Source organism: Ostrea edulis, chromosome 3, assembly GCF_947568905.1.
Source record: "Ostrea edulis chromosome 3, xbOstEdul1.1, whole genome shotgun sequence".
Taxonomy (NCBI): domain Eukaryota; kingdom Metazoa; phylum Mollusca; class Bivalvia; order Ostreida; family Ostreidae; genus Ostrea; species Ostrea edulis.
Genome location: NC_079166.1, coordinates 3,975,513 through 3,993,686, shown reverse-complemented (window position 1 = coordinate 3,993,686; position 18,174 = coordinate 3,975,513).

Genomic DNA, 18,174 nt, shown 5'->3' with positions numbered 1-18,174 from the left:
CCCAGCATTGTGTTGGTAGATAGTGGGACATCATTACACCCAGCATTGTATTGGTAGATAGTCAGACAGCATTACATCCAGCATTGTATTGGTAGATAGTCAGACAACATTACACCCAGCATTGTATTGGTAGATAGTCAGACAACATTACACCCAGCATTGTATTGGTATATAGTCATACAGCATTACACCCAGCATCGTATTGGTAGATAGTCAGACAACATTACGCCCAGCATTGTATTGGTAGATAGTCAGACAGCATTACACCCAGCATTGTATTGGTAGATAGTCAGATATGTCAGACAGCATTACACCCAGCATTGTATTGGTAGATAGTCATACAACATTACACCCAGCATTGTATTGGTAGATAGTCATACAACATTACACCCAGCATTGTATTGGTAGATAATCAGACAGCACTACACCCAGCATTGTATTGGTAGATAGTGAGACAACATTACACCCAACATTGTATTGGTAGATAGTCAGACAGCATTACATCCAGCATTGTATTGGTAGATATTCAGACATGTCAGACAGCATTACACCCAGCATTGTATTGGTAGATAGTGATACAACAATACACCCGGCATTCTAATGGTAAATAGTCTGACAAAATTACACCCAGCATTGTGTTGGTAGATAGCGAGACAGCATTACACCCAGCATTGTATTGGTAGATAGTCTGACAACATTACACCCAGCATTGTATTGGTAGATAGTAAGACAGCATTACACCCAGCATTGTATTGGTAGAGAGTCAGACAGCATTACACCCAGCATTGTATTGGTAGATAGTGAGACAACATTATACCCAGCATTGTAATGGTAAATAGTCAGACATGTCAGACAGCATTACACCCAGCAATGTATTGGTAGATAGTCAGACATGTCAGACAGCATTACACCCAGCAATGTATTGGTAGATAGTCAGACATGTCAGATAATATTACACCCATCGTTGTATTGGTAGATAATCTGACAACATTACACACAGCATTATATTGGTAGATAGTCTGACAGCATTACACCCAGCATTGTATTGGTAGATAGTCAGACGTGTCAGATAATATTACACCCATCGTTGTATTGGTAGATAATCTGACAACATTACACACAACATTATATTGGTAGATAGTCATACATGTCAGACAGCATTACACCCAGCATTGCATTGGGAGATATTGAGAGAGCATTACACCCAGCATTGTATTGGTAGATAGTCAGACAGCATTACACCCAGTATTGTATTGGTAGATAGTCAGACAGCATTACACCCAGTATTGTATTGGTAGATATTGAGAGAGCATTACACCCAGAATTGTATTGTTAGATAGTCAGACAGCATTACACCCAGTATTGTATTGGTAGATAGTCAGACAGCATTACACCCACCATTGTATTGGTAGATATTGAGAGAGCATTACACCCAGCATTGTATTGTTAGATAGTCAGACAACAGTACACCCAGCATTGTATTGGTAAATAGTCAGACAACAGTACACCCAGCATTGTATTGGTAGATATTGAGAGAGCATTACACCCAGCATTGTATTGTTAGATAGTCAGACAACAGTACACCCAGCATTGTATTGGTAAATAGTCAGACAACAGTACACCCAGCATTGTATTGGTAGATAGTCATACAACATTACACCCAGCATTGTATTGGTAAATAGTCTGACGACATTACACACAGCATTGTATTGGTAGATAGTCAGACATGTCAGACAGCATTACACCCAGCATTATATTGGTAGATAGTCAGACAGCATTATACCCAGCATTGTATTGGTAAATAGTGAGACAGCATTACACCCAGCATTGTATTGGTAGATAGTCTGACAACATTACACCCAGTATTGTATTGGTAATTAGTCAGACAGCATTACACACAGCATAGTATTGGTAGATAGTCAGAAAGCATTACACCCAGCATTGTATTGGTAGATAGTCTGACAACATTACACCCAGTATTGTATTGGTAGATAGTCAGACAGCATTACACACAGCATAGTATTGGTAGATAGTCAGACAGACCCAGCATTGTATTGGTAGATAGTCTGACAACATTACACCCAGCATTGTATTGGTAGATAGTCAGACAGCATTACACCCAGCATTGTATTGGTAGATAGTCAGACAGCATTACACCCAGCATTGTATTGGTAGATAGTCAGACAGCATTACACACGTTTAGTTTTTAAAATTGTAGATCAAAGACTGCCTTATTCCTGTTTACTCCCGGTGGAGCATAGGGCTGCAACAAAACCACGCCAAAGTCCGTTGTCGTGGGTCAAAGCTGAAAGGCTAGAATTAAGGAACGAATACTTGTTCTGGGATTGTGTAAGTAAGTACAACCAGTTTCTGTCTAATCTACTTGAAACATCCAAAAAATACCATTCACTCGACTGTACAATTAAATTGCAGATCTAACTCACAGTCACAGGGCAGGTCTCCTCCAGTATCCCCCTGTCCTTCAATTAAAAAGAGAGAGCGAGAGTTTCGGCATATCACGTGACATGTTTACAACTATGATATAACTGAAAGTTATGCGTAGAACGCCAACACTGCATTGACCACGCATTTGGGAAGATGAGAGTAGAAACTTATTGGATGGGGATAATATTACTCCTTTCGATCATCAGTTTAGGTGCAGGTAAGAAACTATCTCTGTCATGGTCTCGAATGAAGCCTTTTACCATCTTGTTCTATTCAATACTAACAGAAAATGCTATCAATATCGCAATCCATGGAATATTTCCTTTTTTACATTTCTGCATAATTTTACATTTTGAATTATTCTCTGTAATACTAAGTTTAGAATGAGTCACATTAAACATTTAGATGTCTATAAAGAATATGTAGGAATATTTATTAAACGTGTTATCTCATGTTCAACGAGAAGCTTCGCTGCGTATATCCCACAGTTCATTCTGCAGAGGCAACACTGACATCTATTTTTAGATTTTATACATAGCAGATTCTTTATTACGCTGAAGCACACTGTTTATTAATTCTCGTTAAAAGATAACAAGAGGCGCCTCAGACAGGAAAATTCAATTGAACGAAACACTACGTAGGGACATTTAAGATATTACACATGATCAACACTTATATACGAGTACTGTACATGTACATGTACATGTATCTAGGAAAATCAGAACAATCCGTTTTGCCAAATGATGAATGATGATGAATACATATATAAGAATATATAAGATGTGCAGATTCGGCGATATCTGGGTACCTTCAAAAGAGTATTTGAGTTTACCTCTCGAATGCAGTATGACTCACGGATATGTAATCGAAATCAGGAATGTTTGACTTACATGTATTTGAATTGGTTTTCTAGAACTCGCTTTCGAATCTTAATTGATATGCATCATATCAAATTAATTATTGTGTTGATTTACCAGTTCCCTTGTTTCCAATTCTCTCTTGCAATGGTCAATAGTGTTTACATTGCTATTTAGGCGGATCCATTGTGATTATTTGTATTGCTATTTAGGCGGATCCAATGTGATTATTTGTATTGTTATTTAGGCGGATCCAATGTGATTATTTGTATTGCTATTTAGGCGGATCCATTGTGATTATTTGTGAAAATCACAATGCCTACCTACGTTGCCCGCCTTCCCACACAATTCGTATTCTAAGTGCAAACTATGGAAGAACCGAGAGATATATTTGCCCAGCTCGCTCTCGATGGATGAGGGATTTCAACTGCCACTCGTCGAATTCGCAGGTGAAGGTCATGTCACGATGCGACAGCCACACTGAATGTTTCTTAGAAGCGAAAAACAGTGTGTTTGGAGATCCGTGCGTTGGAACCTACAAGTATCTGTATGTGGAATTTTTCTGTGAGGAAACCACAGCCGTCCCCGCGTGAAGATAGATCGATATCTACAACCTTCTTCCGACACAAACACTTACACCTTTGCAATATTTTGACTATGTGTCATTTATATGCTTAATCAAGTAAAAATTTCAGAAATCATCAAATTTTCTATTACCAGTATATATCTGTCGGATATTGCTCATTGTTTTCACGGCATATCGTGCAACAAAATTCATATAGATATACAAAATTGTATGTACCTATCTTTATTCGCTTTGGAAACCAATCTGTAAATTTGATTGATTGATTGATTGATGTTTTCCGCTACACTTAACATTTTTTTCAGTTATCTGGTGACGCCCAGTTTTTATTGGTGGAAGAGAGAACCCAGATACAATGTACCTGGGAAGTGACAACCGACCTTCCGAAAGTATATTGGGAAACTTTCTCACTTAATTACCGGCGCGAGCGGGATTCAAACGCGCGCCAACAGAGGTGATAGACCGTGTGATGTTGAGCCCGATGCTCTAACCACTCGACCACGGAGGCCAAAGTCAGTCAAAGAATCCATTTCCATATTCAGTGAAACTAATTCAGTTCACCTTTTGAAGAATATCTTCAAAGTTTTGATTAACTTTGTTTGTCAAAATCATTTTTTGTTCACTCTACAAATATTCAATACTAAATATAAAATCTCCTAGTATCGACATCACCTTGAGTTAGGATTTGTTAAGAAGAGGCTAATAGAGTAAAAAAAACGGCATTACAGAGTGTACTACTAGCTATCAACACTTCAATGATAACCTTGAGGTTAACTTGTAGGTTATCAAAAGTCAGGATTATCTGATAGTAGTAAATAATGTGAACTTTAAAACCTTGAGATTTAATTGCTGAGAATAATAACCATGGGGTTAGTGTTTAAGCGTGTGTGTGAGACGATGATGGTGTGGATCTATAGTGTAGACTATACCCAGTAGGGACCCTGGTACACTAGTGTGTGAGAGACTGACCAAACACAGCCTTATATATATACTCTGAATTCTATTTGCTTACTTTAGCCAGTGAAAACCAAAGAATTTATCCTGATTCATCCAATCAGGAAACATGTAACTTACAAGTGTATTTACTTTGAAAGAGGGAACACAGGAGTAACACTTGATGTTTATTCCAAAAACAATGTGGAATGCATCAACATATTTTCACATAAGCTATACTTTTCAAAACTAAATGATTGACAATAAGTAAATGTAACGTCAATGTAATAAGAAACTACATGTAGTTTAACAATCAGGGCTTGAAATCAATGTATGTACAGGTGAGTACTAAAAAGTAAATATATTACACAGTGTGATTTTAATTACCTCTGTCAGCATGTACTGTAACTTATTAATCCTAATTGTTTCCTATGGTCAGCTAGGTCTAAAGAGGTCATATACAACAGCGGTGTTGTTAATGGACGGTAAGGTGAAGATAACGAACAGTGATCAATCTCATAACTCCTATAAGCAATACAAATTAGATAGTTCGGCAAATACGAACCCCTAGACACTCCAGAGGTGGGATCAGGTTCCTCTCCCCCGTTGAAAGGTGAAACAAAACTCCCCATGTATCTCAGTATCTCTCTCTTTCTCTCTCTCAAGTACCTGTATATCAGTATTTATCAATCACGTATCATCATTCAAACTAACTGCAGATTAAACATATCAATACTTATTGTGACCAAAAGGTCATGTATACTTAAAACTGACAGTTAGTTAATATGAAGGGCTCAATGTGGGTGTGGCCAGTCGACGGTTGAGTACTCCTTCTAGGCACCTGATCCCACCTCTGATGGGTCCAGGGGTTCGTGTTTGCCCTTCTCTTAATTTTGTGTCCTTTATGGAATTTATGAGATTGATCATTGTCCGTTATCTTCGCTTTTCATTATCCTGTTTCTTCTTCTAGTTATCTTATTGGTAAATCGTATTCTTCATTTCTAAATGCTGCTAAAATTTTCAATTTCATTCTGATAAAGAAAATGTGTGAGATAGGTGTTGTTCTCCCCCATGATTATAATTTTATTTCGCTCTTTATTTCTCGCATTTTTCCCATACGTATACACACTGAGTAATGGAATTGTTGAATAATGTTTCAGATAAACTATGACGTTTCCGGTGAAACTATTGTGGAAGAGTTGAGACAGAAGAACTTCAATTCTGTCAAGTCCCACGCGATGTGAACATAGTTTGATGTCGTTACATATATAAACAATGTTCTGCAAACACGATGTTTTCAACACCGGCACTACACCGTAGGCTTGGATTTAAAAAAAAAAAAAAACTTTTTATTGATATTTGTTTTTGAAATACTACCTTCCATTCACTTTGCTAATCTTGCTACCTCGACATTTACACGCCACATACTCTGCAATACCGGGAACATACATATATAGTGATTCCTTTTCTCTATAATGGTTTGGTATAGTATCTTATCAAATTTGAGTATAATCCGTCTAATTTTGAAGATTTTGTTTTCAAATCTAAGATTCAGCTGATGACATGTTTCTATGAATTATCACGTCTCCATGTGAGTGAAAAATGTTCGCACGAGACGTTAAGCAATATACAATCAATCTGTGAATTAAAATCAACGATTGAATAAACTTTGAATTTACAAGTTTCAATATTTTGGAGGATTTTTTCAATAAACAAACGTAGGTGTTTTTGTATATTATGGTACATATTTTAGTCGACCGATTTAATAATATCATATATGATTTATAAAGGGTGAACCAATTATTTCTTGAATATATCCAAGTATCCTTGACATCATTATTATTGCTACTAACAAACAGTATTACATAACGTAGTGATACCGATCTGAAAAAAGAAGCATATTATCAAAACCTAAACAACCAAGATATGAAGAGTTGTGGTCCCTGGAAAATGCGACCCCTGGAAAACTCAGCCCATGGAAAACTCGGCACTTAGTTTTATTAACATAAGAATACTGCGTATACTGAACAATATATGTGTGATATATTTCTAGATATTTTAACGTAGTTCTAAGTTATCTGTCTTCAACATTTGTTTAGGAATGCTTGTCACTTTTGATTTTGCCAATGTTACGATGTTTTTAAATAACACCGGCATTCGGCAAAATATCGGCAATCCGAATGACTGAAATTGCTGCACATAATTGTCAGTCTATAATACAAATAACTTTCCCTTGGGCATGTAAATAGTTATAATTTGGGAAAATACACCAGGTGGTGGTAAACAAATTAATCGGAGGAAGATCTTGTGTTTACTCGGAGTTCCACATTTCTCAAGGAAACGTTATATTATTTATAAATATATATTCCTGCGTTATTTGAACATGACAAATCTTAGGTAATTGTGATATTCATTGTCATAATTGACATGTATTTCCAAAAATTAATTCTATTTCAAGGGTTCTATGACATTGCTTTAATACAAGATATTTAGCCCTCAGACTGACTGGTCTCTGTCGTCTGGTTACGAGTGGCAAATTGGATTGGCTACATTTGATAAATTACATAATGCCGTAGAAAATTGTCATATTTTGAAATCACAAACAACAACTAATGCAATAATGATGCTGTCCTTGTATCTAATTGTGACAATACAATATTTAACTTTTTTTCTCTTGTTATAATGTAAAACTTATACGGTACCAATTTTGATGCACCAGATGCGCATTTCGACAAATAATGTCTCTTCAGTGATGCTCAACCGAAATGTTTGAAATCCGAGATAACTATGAAGTTTTAGAGCTAAATATAGCCAAAAACAGCGTGCCAAAAAGTGGAGCCAAATTCGTCCAAGGATAAGAGCTATGCATGAGGGAGATAATCCTTAATTTTGAAATGAATTTCTAAATTTTATAACAGCAATTAAATATGCATCCGTATGTTCAAGCTAGTAACGAAGTACTTAGCTACTGGGCTGTAGAGACCCTCGGGGACTAACAGTCCACCATCAGAGGCCTTATAATGATATTAATGTCATGATTAAGTAATTTAGGATGCATTATGCCTATATAACTTCTATCTTATATGATATCAACTTACATTTGTAAGCGGCGATTTAATTTCATACATTTCCAACCTCTTGGACTTGGGAGGGAAAAAAGAAGCCTCATGATTATCAAAACACCAACATTTTCATTAATTTAAATTGCGTCAAAAAAGGATTTTGCCCCAAAAAATATGTAGATTAGTAAAAGTTATTCATCACAGAGTTCAACTTCTGGGTTATATCGCACGATACTTTCATTCGTGTTTAATATGTCTTAATCGTATCTTCTCTATACATTGTATGTTTCAATACAGGTTATTAATGTAAAACTTTTTATCAAGCTAGTAACGAAGTACATGTACTTGTTACTGGGCTGTAGATACCCTCGGGGACTAGCAGTCCACCAGCGGAAGCCTCGACTCAGGGGTCATAGATGTAAAACTTACACGGTAACAATTTTGATGCACCAGATACGCATTTCGACAAATAATGTCTCGTCAGTTATGGTCAACCAAACTTTTTAAAATCCGAAATAACAATAAACTTGTAAGAGATATTCTAAGGAAAATCAGACTGCCCCAAAAGTGGAGTCAAATTCGTCTAAGGATAAGAACTATGCATGTGAGAGATAATCCTTAATTTTGAAATGAATTTCAAAATTTTATCACAGCAATTAAATATACATCCGTATATACATTTTCAGATTCCAATGACACAATTCTTGTAGGATATAATTCATGAAATAAAATCATAAAACAATAGTGATTCTCTGCTTAATTTTAAGTGCTTCCATTATGTATTCCACAATCGATAATAGATATATACACCATATACAGTCCATATAGATATAGTTTAACCCAACATGCAGTAAATGACACATTGATGCAACATGTATTCCACATGAACATCTATTAAGCACACATTTATAACACAAGAATCCCACATAAACCACGTAGATACTGAATAACGGGTATATTTTCTGCAGTTATCCAATTTTTGTGGGGAAGAAATCCTCAAATTTACAATTGCAACATATATAGTTTTCTATAGGTTTAATGGGGCCGCAGAAACTGGAAACGCAAAATATAATTTGATACCATTTACGGATCAAATCAAATCTAAAAAATCTCGATCCACTGATAATACCTGTCTTACAGTAACAAATATATCCAACATTTCATATAAATAACAAATAAATAAAATAAACGGTACTTGTTCAAAAGCCCATATTTATTCATATATTTGGTCTTTCGCGTTGGTTTCCTTTCCGAGCAGTACATAGCTTCAAGGACACTATTCATTTTTTTTCTCAACAAATCATTTTAATATCGTTGTTGTAATGCATTTAATCATAAATTATTCATAAATGATATAAATGGTCGTTGTGGCGGTCTGGTTTGTCAGTGCAGCCTCGCATTGGGTCGAGTGCTGTCTGACGTGTTTCGTGCCGATTGTTGGGCCGTTCTTGGCGCGCTGCTTTTAGCTGCGGATGGCTTTGTTTGCCTGATCGGGATGTGGGGCTTGCGGCGGGTGTGGCCGGTCGGCGGGGGGTGCTTGCTCCTCCTGGGCACCTGGTCCCACCTCCGGTGTGTCCGGGGGTCCGTGTTTGCCCAGCTGTCTATTTTGTGTTGATTGTGGGAGTTGTGGGATTGATCACTGTTCGTTATCTTCACCTTGCATATAATATGACAAGACGTTTTTTATTATTCCTACAAGAGCTCCACGAGTCACCTGAAGTAGACCATAGCTAAAGATTTTTCATATGTATTTGCATGTAAAACTTTAGTCCCTATTGTGGCACCAACCTACCCCAGGGACCACGATTTTTACAAACATGAATCTGCACTTTGTCAGGAAGCTTTCATGTAAATGTAAACTTCTTTATTCAAATGGTTCTTGAGAAGAAATTTTTTAAGGATTTTATCTATATGCTGTATTAGTACGTAATATTTTGATCCCCTATTATGGCTCCATCCTACCCCTGTTTGAACAAATATAAATATGCACTATGTCAGGAAGCTTTCACGTAAATGTAAACTTCACTGGCTCAGTGATTCTTCAGATGCAGATTTTTAATGATTAAGATTTTTAATGCTTTTCCCCTATATATTTGTATGAAAAACTTTGTTCATTTATTGAGCCCCCACCCTACCCATGGGGGCCATGATTTTAACAAATTTAAATTAATACTGTATCAGGAAGATTTCATGTAAAGTACTTTCCCAGTCTAGTAGTTTTTGGGAAGATTTTGTATTGATTTTCTCCCTATATATTTGTATGGCAAGCTTTGTTCCCCTGTCAAGACGCTTTCATGTAAATCTCGGCTATTCTGGCGCAGTGGTTATTGCGAAGATGATTTTAAAAGTTTCCCGATTTACTCTCATGTTAAACTTGGATCCCTTATTGTGACCCCAACCTTCCCCCAGGGACTATGATTTTGACAAATTTGAATCTGCACTATCAAGAAAATTTCATTATAATGTTCACTTCCTTTGACCCAGTGGTTTCTTGTGAGGAAGATATTTAAATGATTCCACCCTTTTTATGCATTTTTTGGGCTTATCTCCCCCTTGTAGTGTATATGGCCCTTCATTTGAACAAACTTGAAAGCCCTTCATCCAAGGATGCTTTGCACCAGGTTTGGTTGAATTTGGCCTAATGGTTCTGGTGACAAAGATGAAATTGTGACAAATTTACAATGACGACGCCGACAGACAACGAACAAATAATCAGAAAAGTTCAGGTAAGCTAATAAAATAAAGAATACAAAACCAAAAGTTTGAAAAACACGGACCCCTTGACATACAAGGTGGGATGGGGTGTCTAGAAGGAATAAGCATACACGGTTAACCGGTCGTACACACCGTGATGCATTTCTTGGTCAGCTTCACGGTGTAATTGACATCAATCACGTCATTGTATTGGTAGATAGTCAGACAGCATTACACCCAGCATTGTATTGGTAGATAGTCAGACAGCATTACATACAACATTGTCTTAGTAGATAGTGATACATGTCAGACAGCATTACACCCAGCATTGTATTGGTAGATAGTGAGACATGTCATACAGCATTACACCCAGCATTGTATTGGTAGATAGTCAGACAGCATTACACCCAGCATTGTATTGGTAGATAGTCAGACATGTCAGACAACATTACAACCAGCATTGTATTGGTAGATAGTGAGACATGTCAGACAGCATTGTATTGGTAGATAGTGAGACAACATTACACCCAGCATTATATTGGTAGATAGTCAGACAACAGTACACCCAGCGTTGTATTGGTAGATAGTCAGACAGCTTTACACCCAGCATTGTATTGGTAGATAGTCACACAGCATTACACCCAGCATTGTATTGGTAGATAGTCAGACAGCATTACACCCAGCTTTGTATTGGTAGATAGTCAGACAGCATTACACCCAGCATTGTATTGGTAGATAGTCAGACAGCATTACACCCAGCATTGTATTGGTAGATAGTCATACATGTCAGACAACATTACACCCAGCATTGTATTGGTAGATAGTCAGACAGCATTACACCCAGTATTGTATTGGTAGATAATCAGACAGCATTACACCCAGCATTGTATTGGTAGATAGCCAAACATGTCAGACAGCATTACACCCAGCATTGTATTGGTAGACAGTCAGACAGCATTACACCCAGTATTCTATTGCTAGATAGTCAGACAGCATTACACACAGCATTGTATTGGTACATAGTCAGACAACATTACATCCAGCATTGTATTGATAGATAGTCATACAGCATTACATCCAGCATTGTATTGTTAGATAGTCAGACAGCATTACACCCAGCATTGTATTGGTAGATAGTCTGACAGCATTACACCCAGCATTGTATTGGTAGATAGTCAGACAGCATTACACCCAGCATTGTATTGGTAGATAGTCAGACAGCATTACACCCAGCATTGTATTGGTAGATAGTGAGACACTTCAGACAGAATTACACCCAGCATTGTATTGGTAGACAGTCTGACAGCATTACACCCAGCATTGTATTGGTAGATAGTCAGACAGCATTACACCCAGCATTGTATTGGTAGATAGTCAGACAGCATTACACCCAGCATTGTATTGGTAGATAGTGAGACACGTCAGACAGCATTACACCCAGCATTGTATTGGTAGATAGTGAGACATGTCATACAGCATTACACCCAACATTGTATTGGTAGATAGTGAGACATGTCATACAGCATTACACCCAGCATTGTATTGGTAGATATTCAGACAGCATTACACCCAGTATTGTATTGGTAAATAGTCAGACAGCATTACATCCAGCATTGTTTTGGTAGATAGTCAGACAGCATTACATCCAGCATTGTATTGGTAGATAGTCAGACAGCATTATACCCAGCATTGTATTGGTAGATAGTGAGACACTTCAGACAGAATTACACCCAGCATTGTATTGGTAGATAGTGAGACAGCATTACACCCAGCATTGTATTGGTAGATAGTCACACAGCATTACACCCAGCATTGTATTGGTAGATAGTCACACAGCATTACACCCAGCATTGTATTGGTAGATAGTCACACAGCATTACACCCAGCATTGTATTGATAGATAGTCAGACAGCATTACATCCAGCATTGTATTGGTAGATAGTCACACAGCATTACACCCAGCATTGTATTGGTAGATAGTCACACAGCATTACACCCAGCATTGTATTGGTAGATAGTCAGACAGCATTACACCCAGCATTGTATTGGTAGATAGTCAGACAGCATTACACCCAGCATTGTATTGATAGATAGTCAGACAGCATTACATCCAGCATTGTATTGGTAGATAGTCAGAAAGCATTACACCCAGCATTGTATTGATAGATAGTCAGACAGCATTACATCCAGCATTGTATTGGTAGATAGTCAGACAGCATTATACCCAGCATTGTATTGGTAGATAGTGAGACACTTCAGACAGAATTACACCCAGCATTGTATTGGTAGATAGTGAGACAGCATTACACCCAGCATTGTATTGGTAGATAGTCACACAGCATTACACCCAGCATTGTATTGGTAGATAGTCACACAGCATTATACCCAGCATTGTATTGGTAGATAGTCACACAGCATTACACCCAGCATTGTATTGGTAGATAGTCAGACAGCATTACATCCAGCATTGTATTGGTAGATAGTCACACAGCATTACACCCAGCATTGTATTGGTAGATAGTCACACAGCATTACACCCAGCATTGTATTGGTAGATAGTCAGACAGCATTACACCCAGCATTGTATTGGTAGATAGTCAGACAGCATTACACCCAGCATTGTATTGATAGATAGTCAGACAGCATTACATCCAGCATTGTATTGGTAGATAGTCAGAAAGCATTACACCCAGCATTGTATTGATAGATAGTCAGACAGCATTACATCCAGCATTGTATTGGTAGATAGTCAGACAGCATTACACCCAGCATTGTATTAGTAGATAGTCAGACAGCATTACACCCAGCATTGTATTGGTAGATAGTCAGACAGCATTACACCCAGCATTGTATTGGTAGATAGTCACACAGCATTACACCCAGCATTGCATTGGTAGATAGTCAGACAGCATTACACCCAGCATTGTATTGGTAGATAGTCAGACAGCATTACACCCAGCATTGTATTGGTAGATAGTGAGACACTTCAGACAGAATTACACCCAGCATTGTATTGGTAGACAGTCTGACAGCATTACACCCAGCATTGTATTGGTAGATAGTCAGACAGCATTACACCCAGCATTGTATTGGTAGATAGTCAGACAGCATTACACCCAGCATTGTATTGGTAGATAGTGAGACACGTCAGACAGCATTACACCCAGCATTGTATTGGTAGATAGTGAGACATGTCATACAGCATTACACCCAACATTGTATTGGTAGATAGTGAGACATGTCATACAGCATTACACCCAGCATTGTATTGGTAGATATTCAGACAGCATTACACCCAGTATTGTATTGGTAAATAGTCAGACAGCATTACATCCAGCATTGTTTTGGTAGATAGTCAGACAGCATTACATCCAGCATTGTATTGGTAGATAGTCAGACAGCATTATACCCAGCATTGTATTGGTAGATAGTGAGACACTTCAGACAGAATTACACCCAGCATTGTATTGGTAGATAGTGAGACAGCATTACACCCAGCATTGTATTGGTAGATAGTCACACAGCATTACACCCAGCATTGTATTGGTAGATAGTCACACAGCATTACACCCAGCATTGTATTGGTAGATAGTCACACAGCATTACACCCAGCATTGTATTGATAGATAGTCAGACAGCATTACATCCAGCATTGTATTGGTAGATAGTCACACAGCATTACACCCAGCATTGTATTGGTAGATAGTCACACAGCATTACACCCAGCATTGTATTGGTAGATAGTCAGACAGCATTACACCCAGCATTGTATTGGTAGATAGTCAGACAGCATTACACCCAGCATTGTATTGATAGATAGTCAGACAGCATTACATCCAGCATTGTATTGGTAGATAGTCAGAAAGCATTACACCCAGCATTGTATTGATAGATAGTCAGACAGCATTACATCCAGCATTGTATTGGTAGATAGTCAGACAGCATTATACCCAGCATTGTATTGGTAGATAGTGAGACACTTCAGACAGAATTACACCCAGCATTGTATTGGTAGATAGTGAGACAGCATTACACCCAGCATTGTATTGGTAGATAGTCACACAGCATTACACCCAGCATTGTATTGGTAGATAGTCACACAGCATTATACCCAGCATTGTATTGGTAGATAGTCACACAGCATTACACCCAGCATTGTATTGGTAGATAGTCAGACAGCATTACATCCAGCATTGTATTGGTAGATAGTCACACAGCATTACACCCAGCATTGTATTGGTAGATAGTCACACAGCATTACACCCAGCATTGTATTGGTAGATAGTCAGACAGCATTACACCCAGCATTGTATTGGTAGATAGTCAGACAGCATTACACCCAGCATTGTATTGATAGATAGTCAGACAGCATTACATCCAGCATTGTATTGGTAGATAGTCAGAAAGCATTACACCCAGCATTGTATTGATAGATAGTCAGACAGCATTACATCCAGCATTGTATTGGTAGATAGTCAGACAGCATTACACCCAGCATTGTATTAGTAGATAGTCAGACAGCATTACACCCAGCATTGTATTGGTAGATAGTCAGACAGCATTACACCCAGCATTGTATTGGTAGATAGTCACACAGCATTACACCCAGCATTGCATTGGTAGATAGTCAGACAGCATTACACCCAGCATTGTATTAGTAGATAGTCAGACAGCATTACACCCAGCATTGTATTGGTAGACAATCATACAACATTACACCCAGCATTGTATTGGTAGATAGTCAGACAGCATTACATCAAGCATTGTATTGGTAAATAGTCAGACAACATTACACCCAGCATTGTATTGATAGATAGTCAGACAGCATTACACCCAGCATTGTATTGGTAGATAGTGAGACACGTCAGACAGCATTACACCCAGCATTGTATTGGTAGATAGTCACACAGCAGTACACCCAGCATTGTATTGGTAGATAGTCTGACATGTCAGACAACATTACACCCAGCATTGTATTGGTAGATAGTCAGACAGCATTACATCAAGCATTGTATTGCTATTAAGTCAGACAGCATTACACCCAGCATTATATTGGTAGACAATCATACAACATTACACCCAGCATTGTATTGGTAGATAGTCAGACAGCATTACACCCAGCATTGTATTGGTAGACAATCATACAACATTACACCCAGCATTGTATTGGTAGATAGTCAGACAGCATTACATCAAGCATTGTATTGGTAAATAGTCAGACAACATTACACCCAGCATTGTATTGATAGATAGTCAGACAGCATTACACCCAGCATTGTATTGGTAGATAGTGAGACACGTCAGACAGCATTACACCCAGCATTGTCTTGGTAGATAGTCAGACAGCATTACACCCAGCATTGTATTGGTAGATAGTCAGACAACAGTACACCCAGCATTGTATTGGTAGATAGTCAGACAGCATTACATCCAGCATTGTATCAGTAGATATTCATATATGTAATGACCGTAACATTTTTGAAACAATGACTTTTAACAAAACTGTTGAAAAAAGCTTGCTTTTGGCTTTAACTCAACACTTAATGGTATCGTCGGTATTCTTCAATCAATAATTTTCATGTTCACCATTCTCGATTAGATATCTATCCCAGTGGACACGAACGACAGAGTCTTCTACATCTGCTTGGGTATTGTATTTAGCATAAATGTCAACTAACAAATCAACTTTATGACAAACATGATGACTTCAGCTTCTCTATAGTCAACTTCACATCTTTATGTATTTCAGTATCACCTGCACATGATATAGAAGTATCTCAACTGATAAAATGCGTAAGGGGATGTTCTGTGTGTGCTCGGTTTTTGAATAATTTCGTTTCAAATCAACATTTTCTAAAATCTGTGCTACCATTTTGCAAATATAGCTGCCATTGGGTCGAATAAGATCTGATCTGGGACATACCAATTGTTAGACTGTGCTTTGCATGCTGAACTACGGATCACTCTATTTACCTGATCCAGATTATGACCGTTCAACAGGTTAAATACTGTCTGACGTGTTAGATTGTTAGGTCATTCCTCCCACACATTGAATTCGACAACTCTGCTTACCTAATCAAGATAAAGGGTTTACAATGGTGTTCGACCAGTGTACAGGGGCTGTTTACTCCTCTTAGGCATCTGATCCAACCTCTGGTATATCCAAGGGTCCGTGTTTGCCCAACTCTCTATTTTGTATTGCTTATAGGAGTTATGAGATTGATCACTGTCCGTTATTTTCACCTTTTATTCATGTCTTCACGATTTTACATCAGAGGCTAATCCAGGAATTGTGATGGGGGCGCAATGTTTTGACGCAGGGGGTCTGGGGGCCGTCCCGAGGCCCCCAGTGGGTCAAGAGGGCGAATCTCACAGGAGCTCCTGGATTTTACAGATTTTATAGGGCTAGAAATATGTCTCACATGCAGTCATTTTTACTATTTTCTGTCATTTTTTAAATCAATAGAATGTCGCATTTGGGGGGGGGGGGGGTAAGTTCTCCCAATAAAAGTAATTCAATGAATAAAACGAATTTTCCATTTATTTCTCCGAGAGTGGAGGAAATTATTGCTTCGTCTATCGTTTACATTCTTCTAAACACAATTTACCTTAAATTTGAAAATTTTAGGAATGCCCCCACCCTTTAAATCCGCCACTGTACATGCTTTACCCCTGACTAGTTAAATATTTTCAGTTTCTTCACTAAATTTGCAGTGGACCTACAAGATTAACTCAATGTAAATAATACTATAATTAGAGGTCACAGACTCAATATTTTAATAGATGTTCTAAAATTTATGATTCATAGTTCTGGAATAATATGCCAGGATGTTTGAACTTTAACCAAGACTGGGAAAATTTAAAAATCCACTTATCTTAGAATTTTTTCGCCTTTGAATTTAAAAACGTATAGATTTGGTTTGTCTCCAGTTTTATGTATGTACATAGGTTACGTATGCAACGTAATCTTATATACTACCTTATTTTACATCTGTATAATACTGATGTATATATATGAAAGGCGAATGTAACGAACATTGATCAATCTCATAATCCCAATAAGCAGTACAAAATAGAGAGTTCGGCAAACCCAGACTCGTGGATATACCAGAAGTGGGGTCAGGTGCCTAGGAGGTGTAAGCATCCCCTGTCAACCGGTCACACCCGCCATGAGCCCCATATCTTGATCAGGTAAGCGGAGTTATCCGTAGTCAAAATCAGTGTGCCAAGAACGGCCTTAACGATCGGTATGAAACACGTCAAACAACAACTGACCCATTGCTAAGTTGTATTGGCAAACTAGATCGTTATAACGACCATAGAATTTGCGAAATGCTGCCTTTAGGAGAGACTGTTGAAACCCCTGTAACATCAACTTGTTTGTCACTAGCCTCGATTTAGAAAAGTATGTTTTCAGGACTACAGGTATGACCCTAATTATGTTATCCTGCATAAATAAAAACAACAACACACCATTAAAACAACAGAGAGGAAGTTTACGCCTTCCTAGGCATTTGAACCAGCCTCTGGTATACACAGGGATCCGTGTTCGCCTTTCTCATAATTTGGTATTATGTCTACGATTTTTTTGGAATAGATC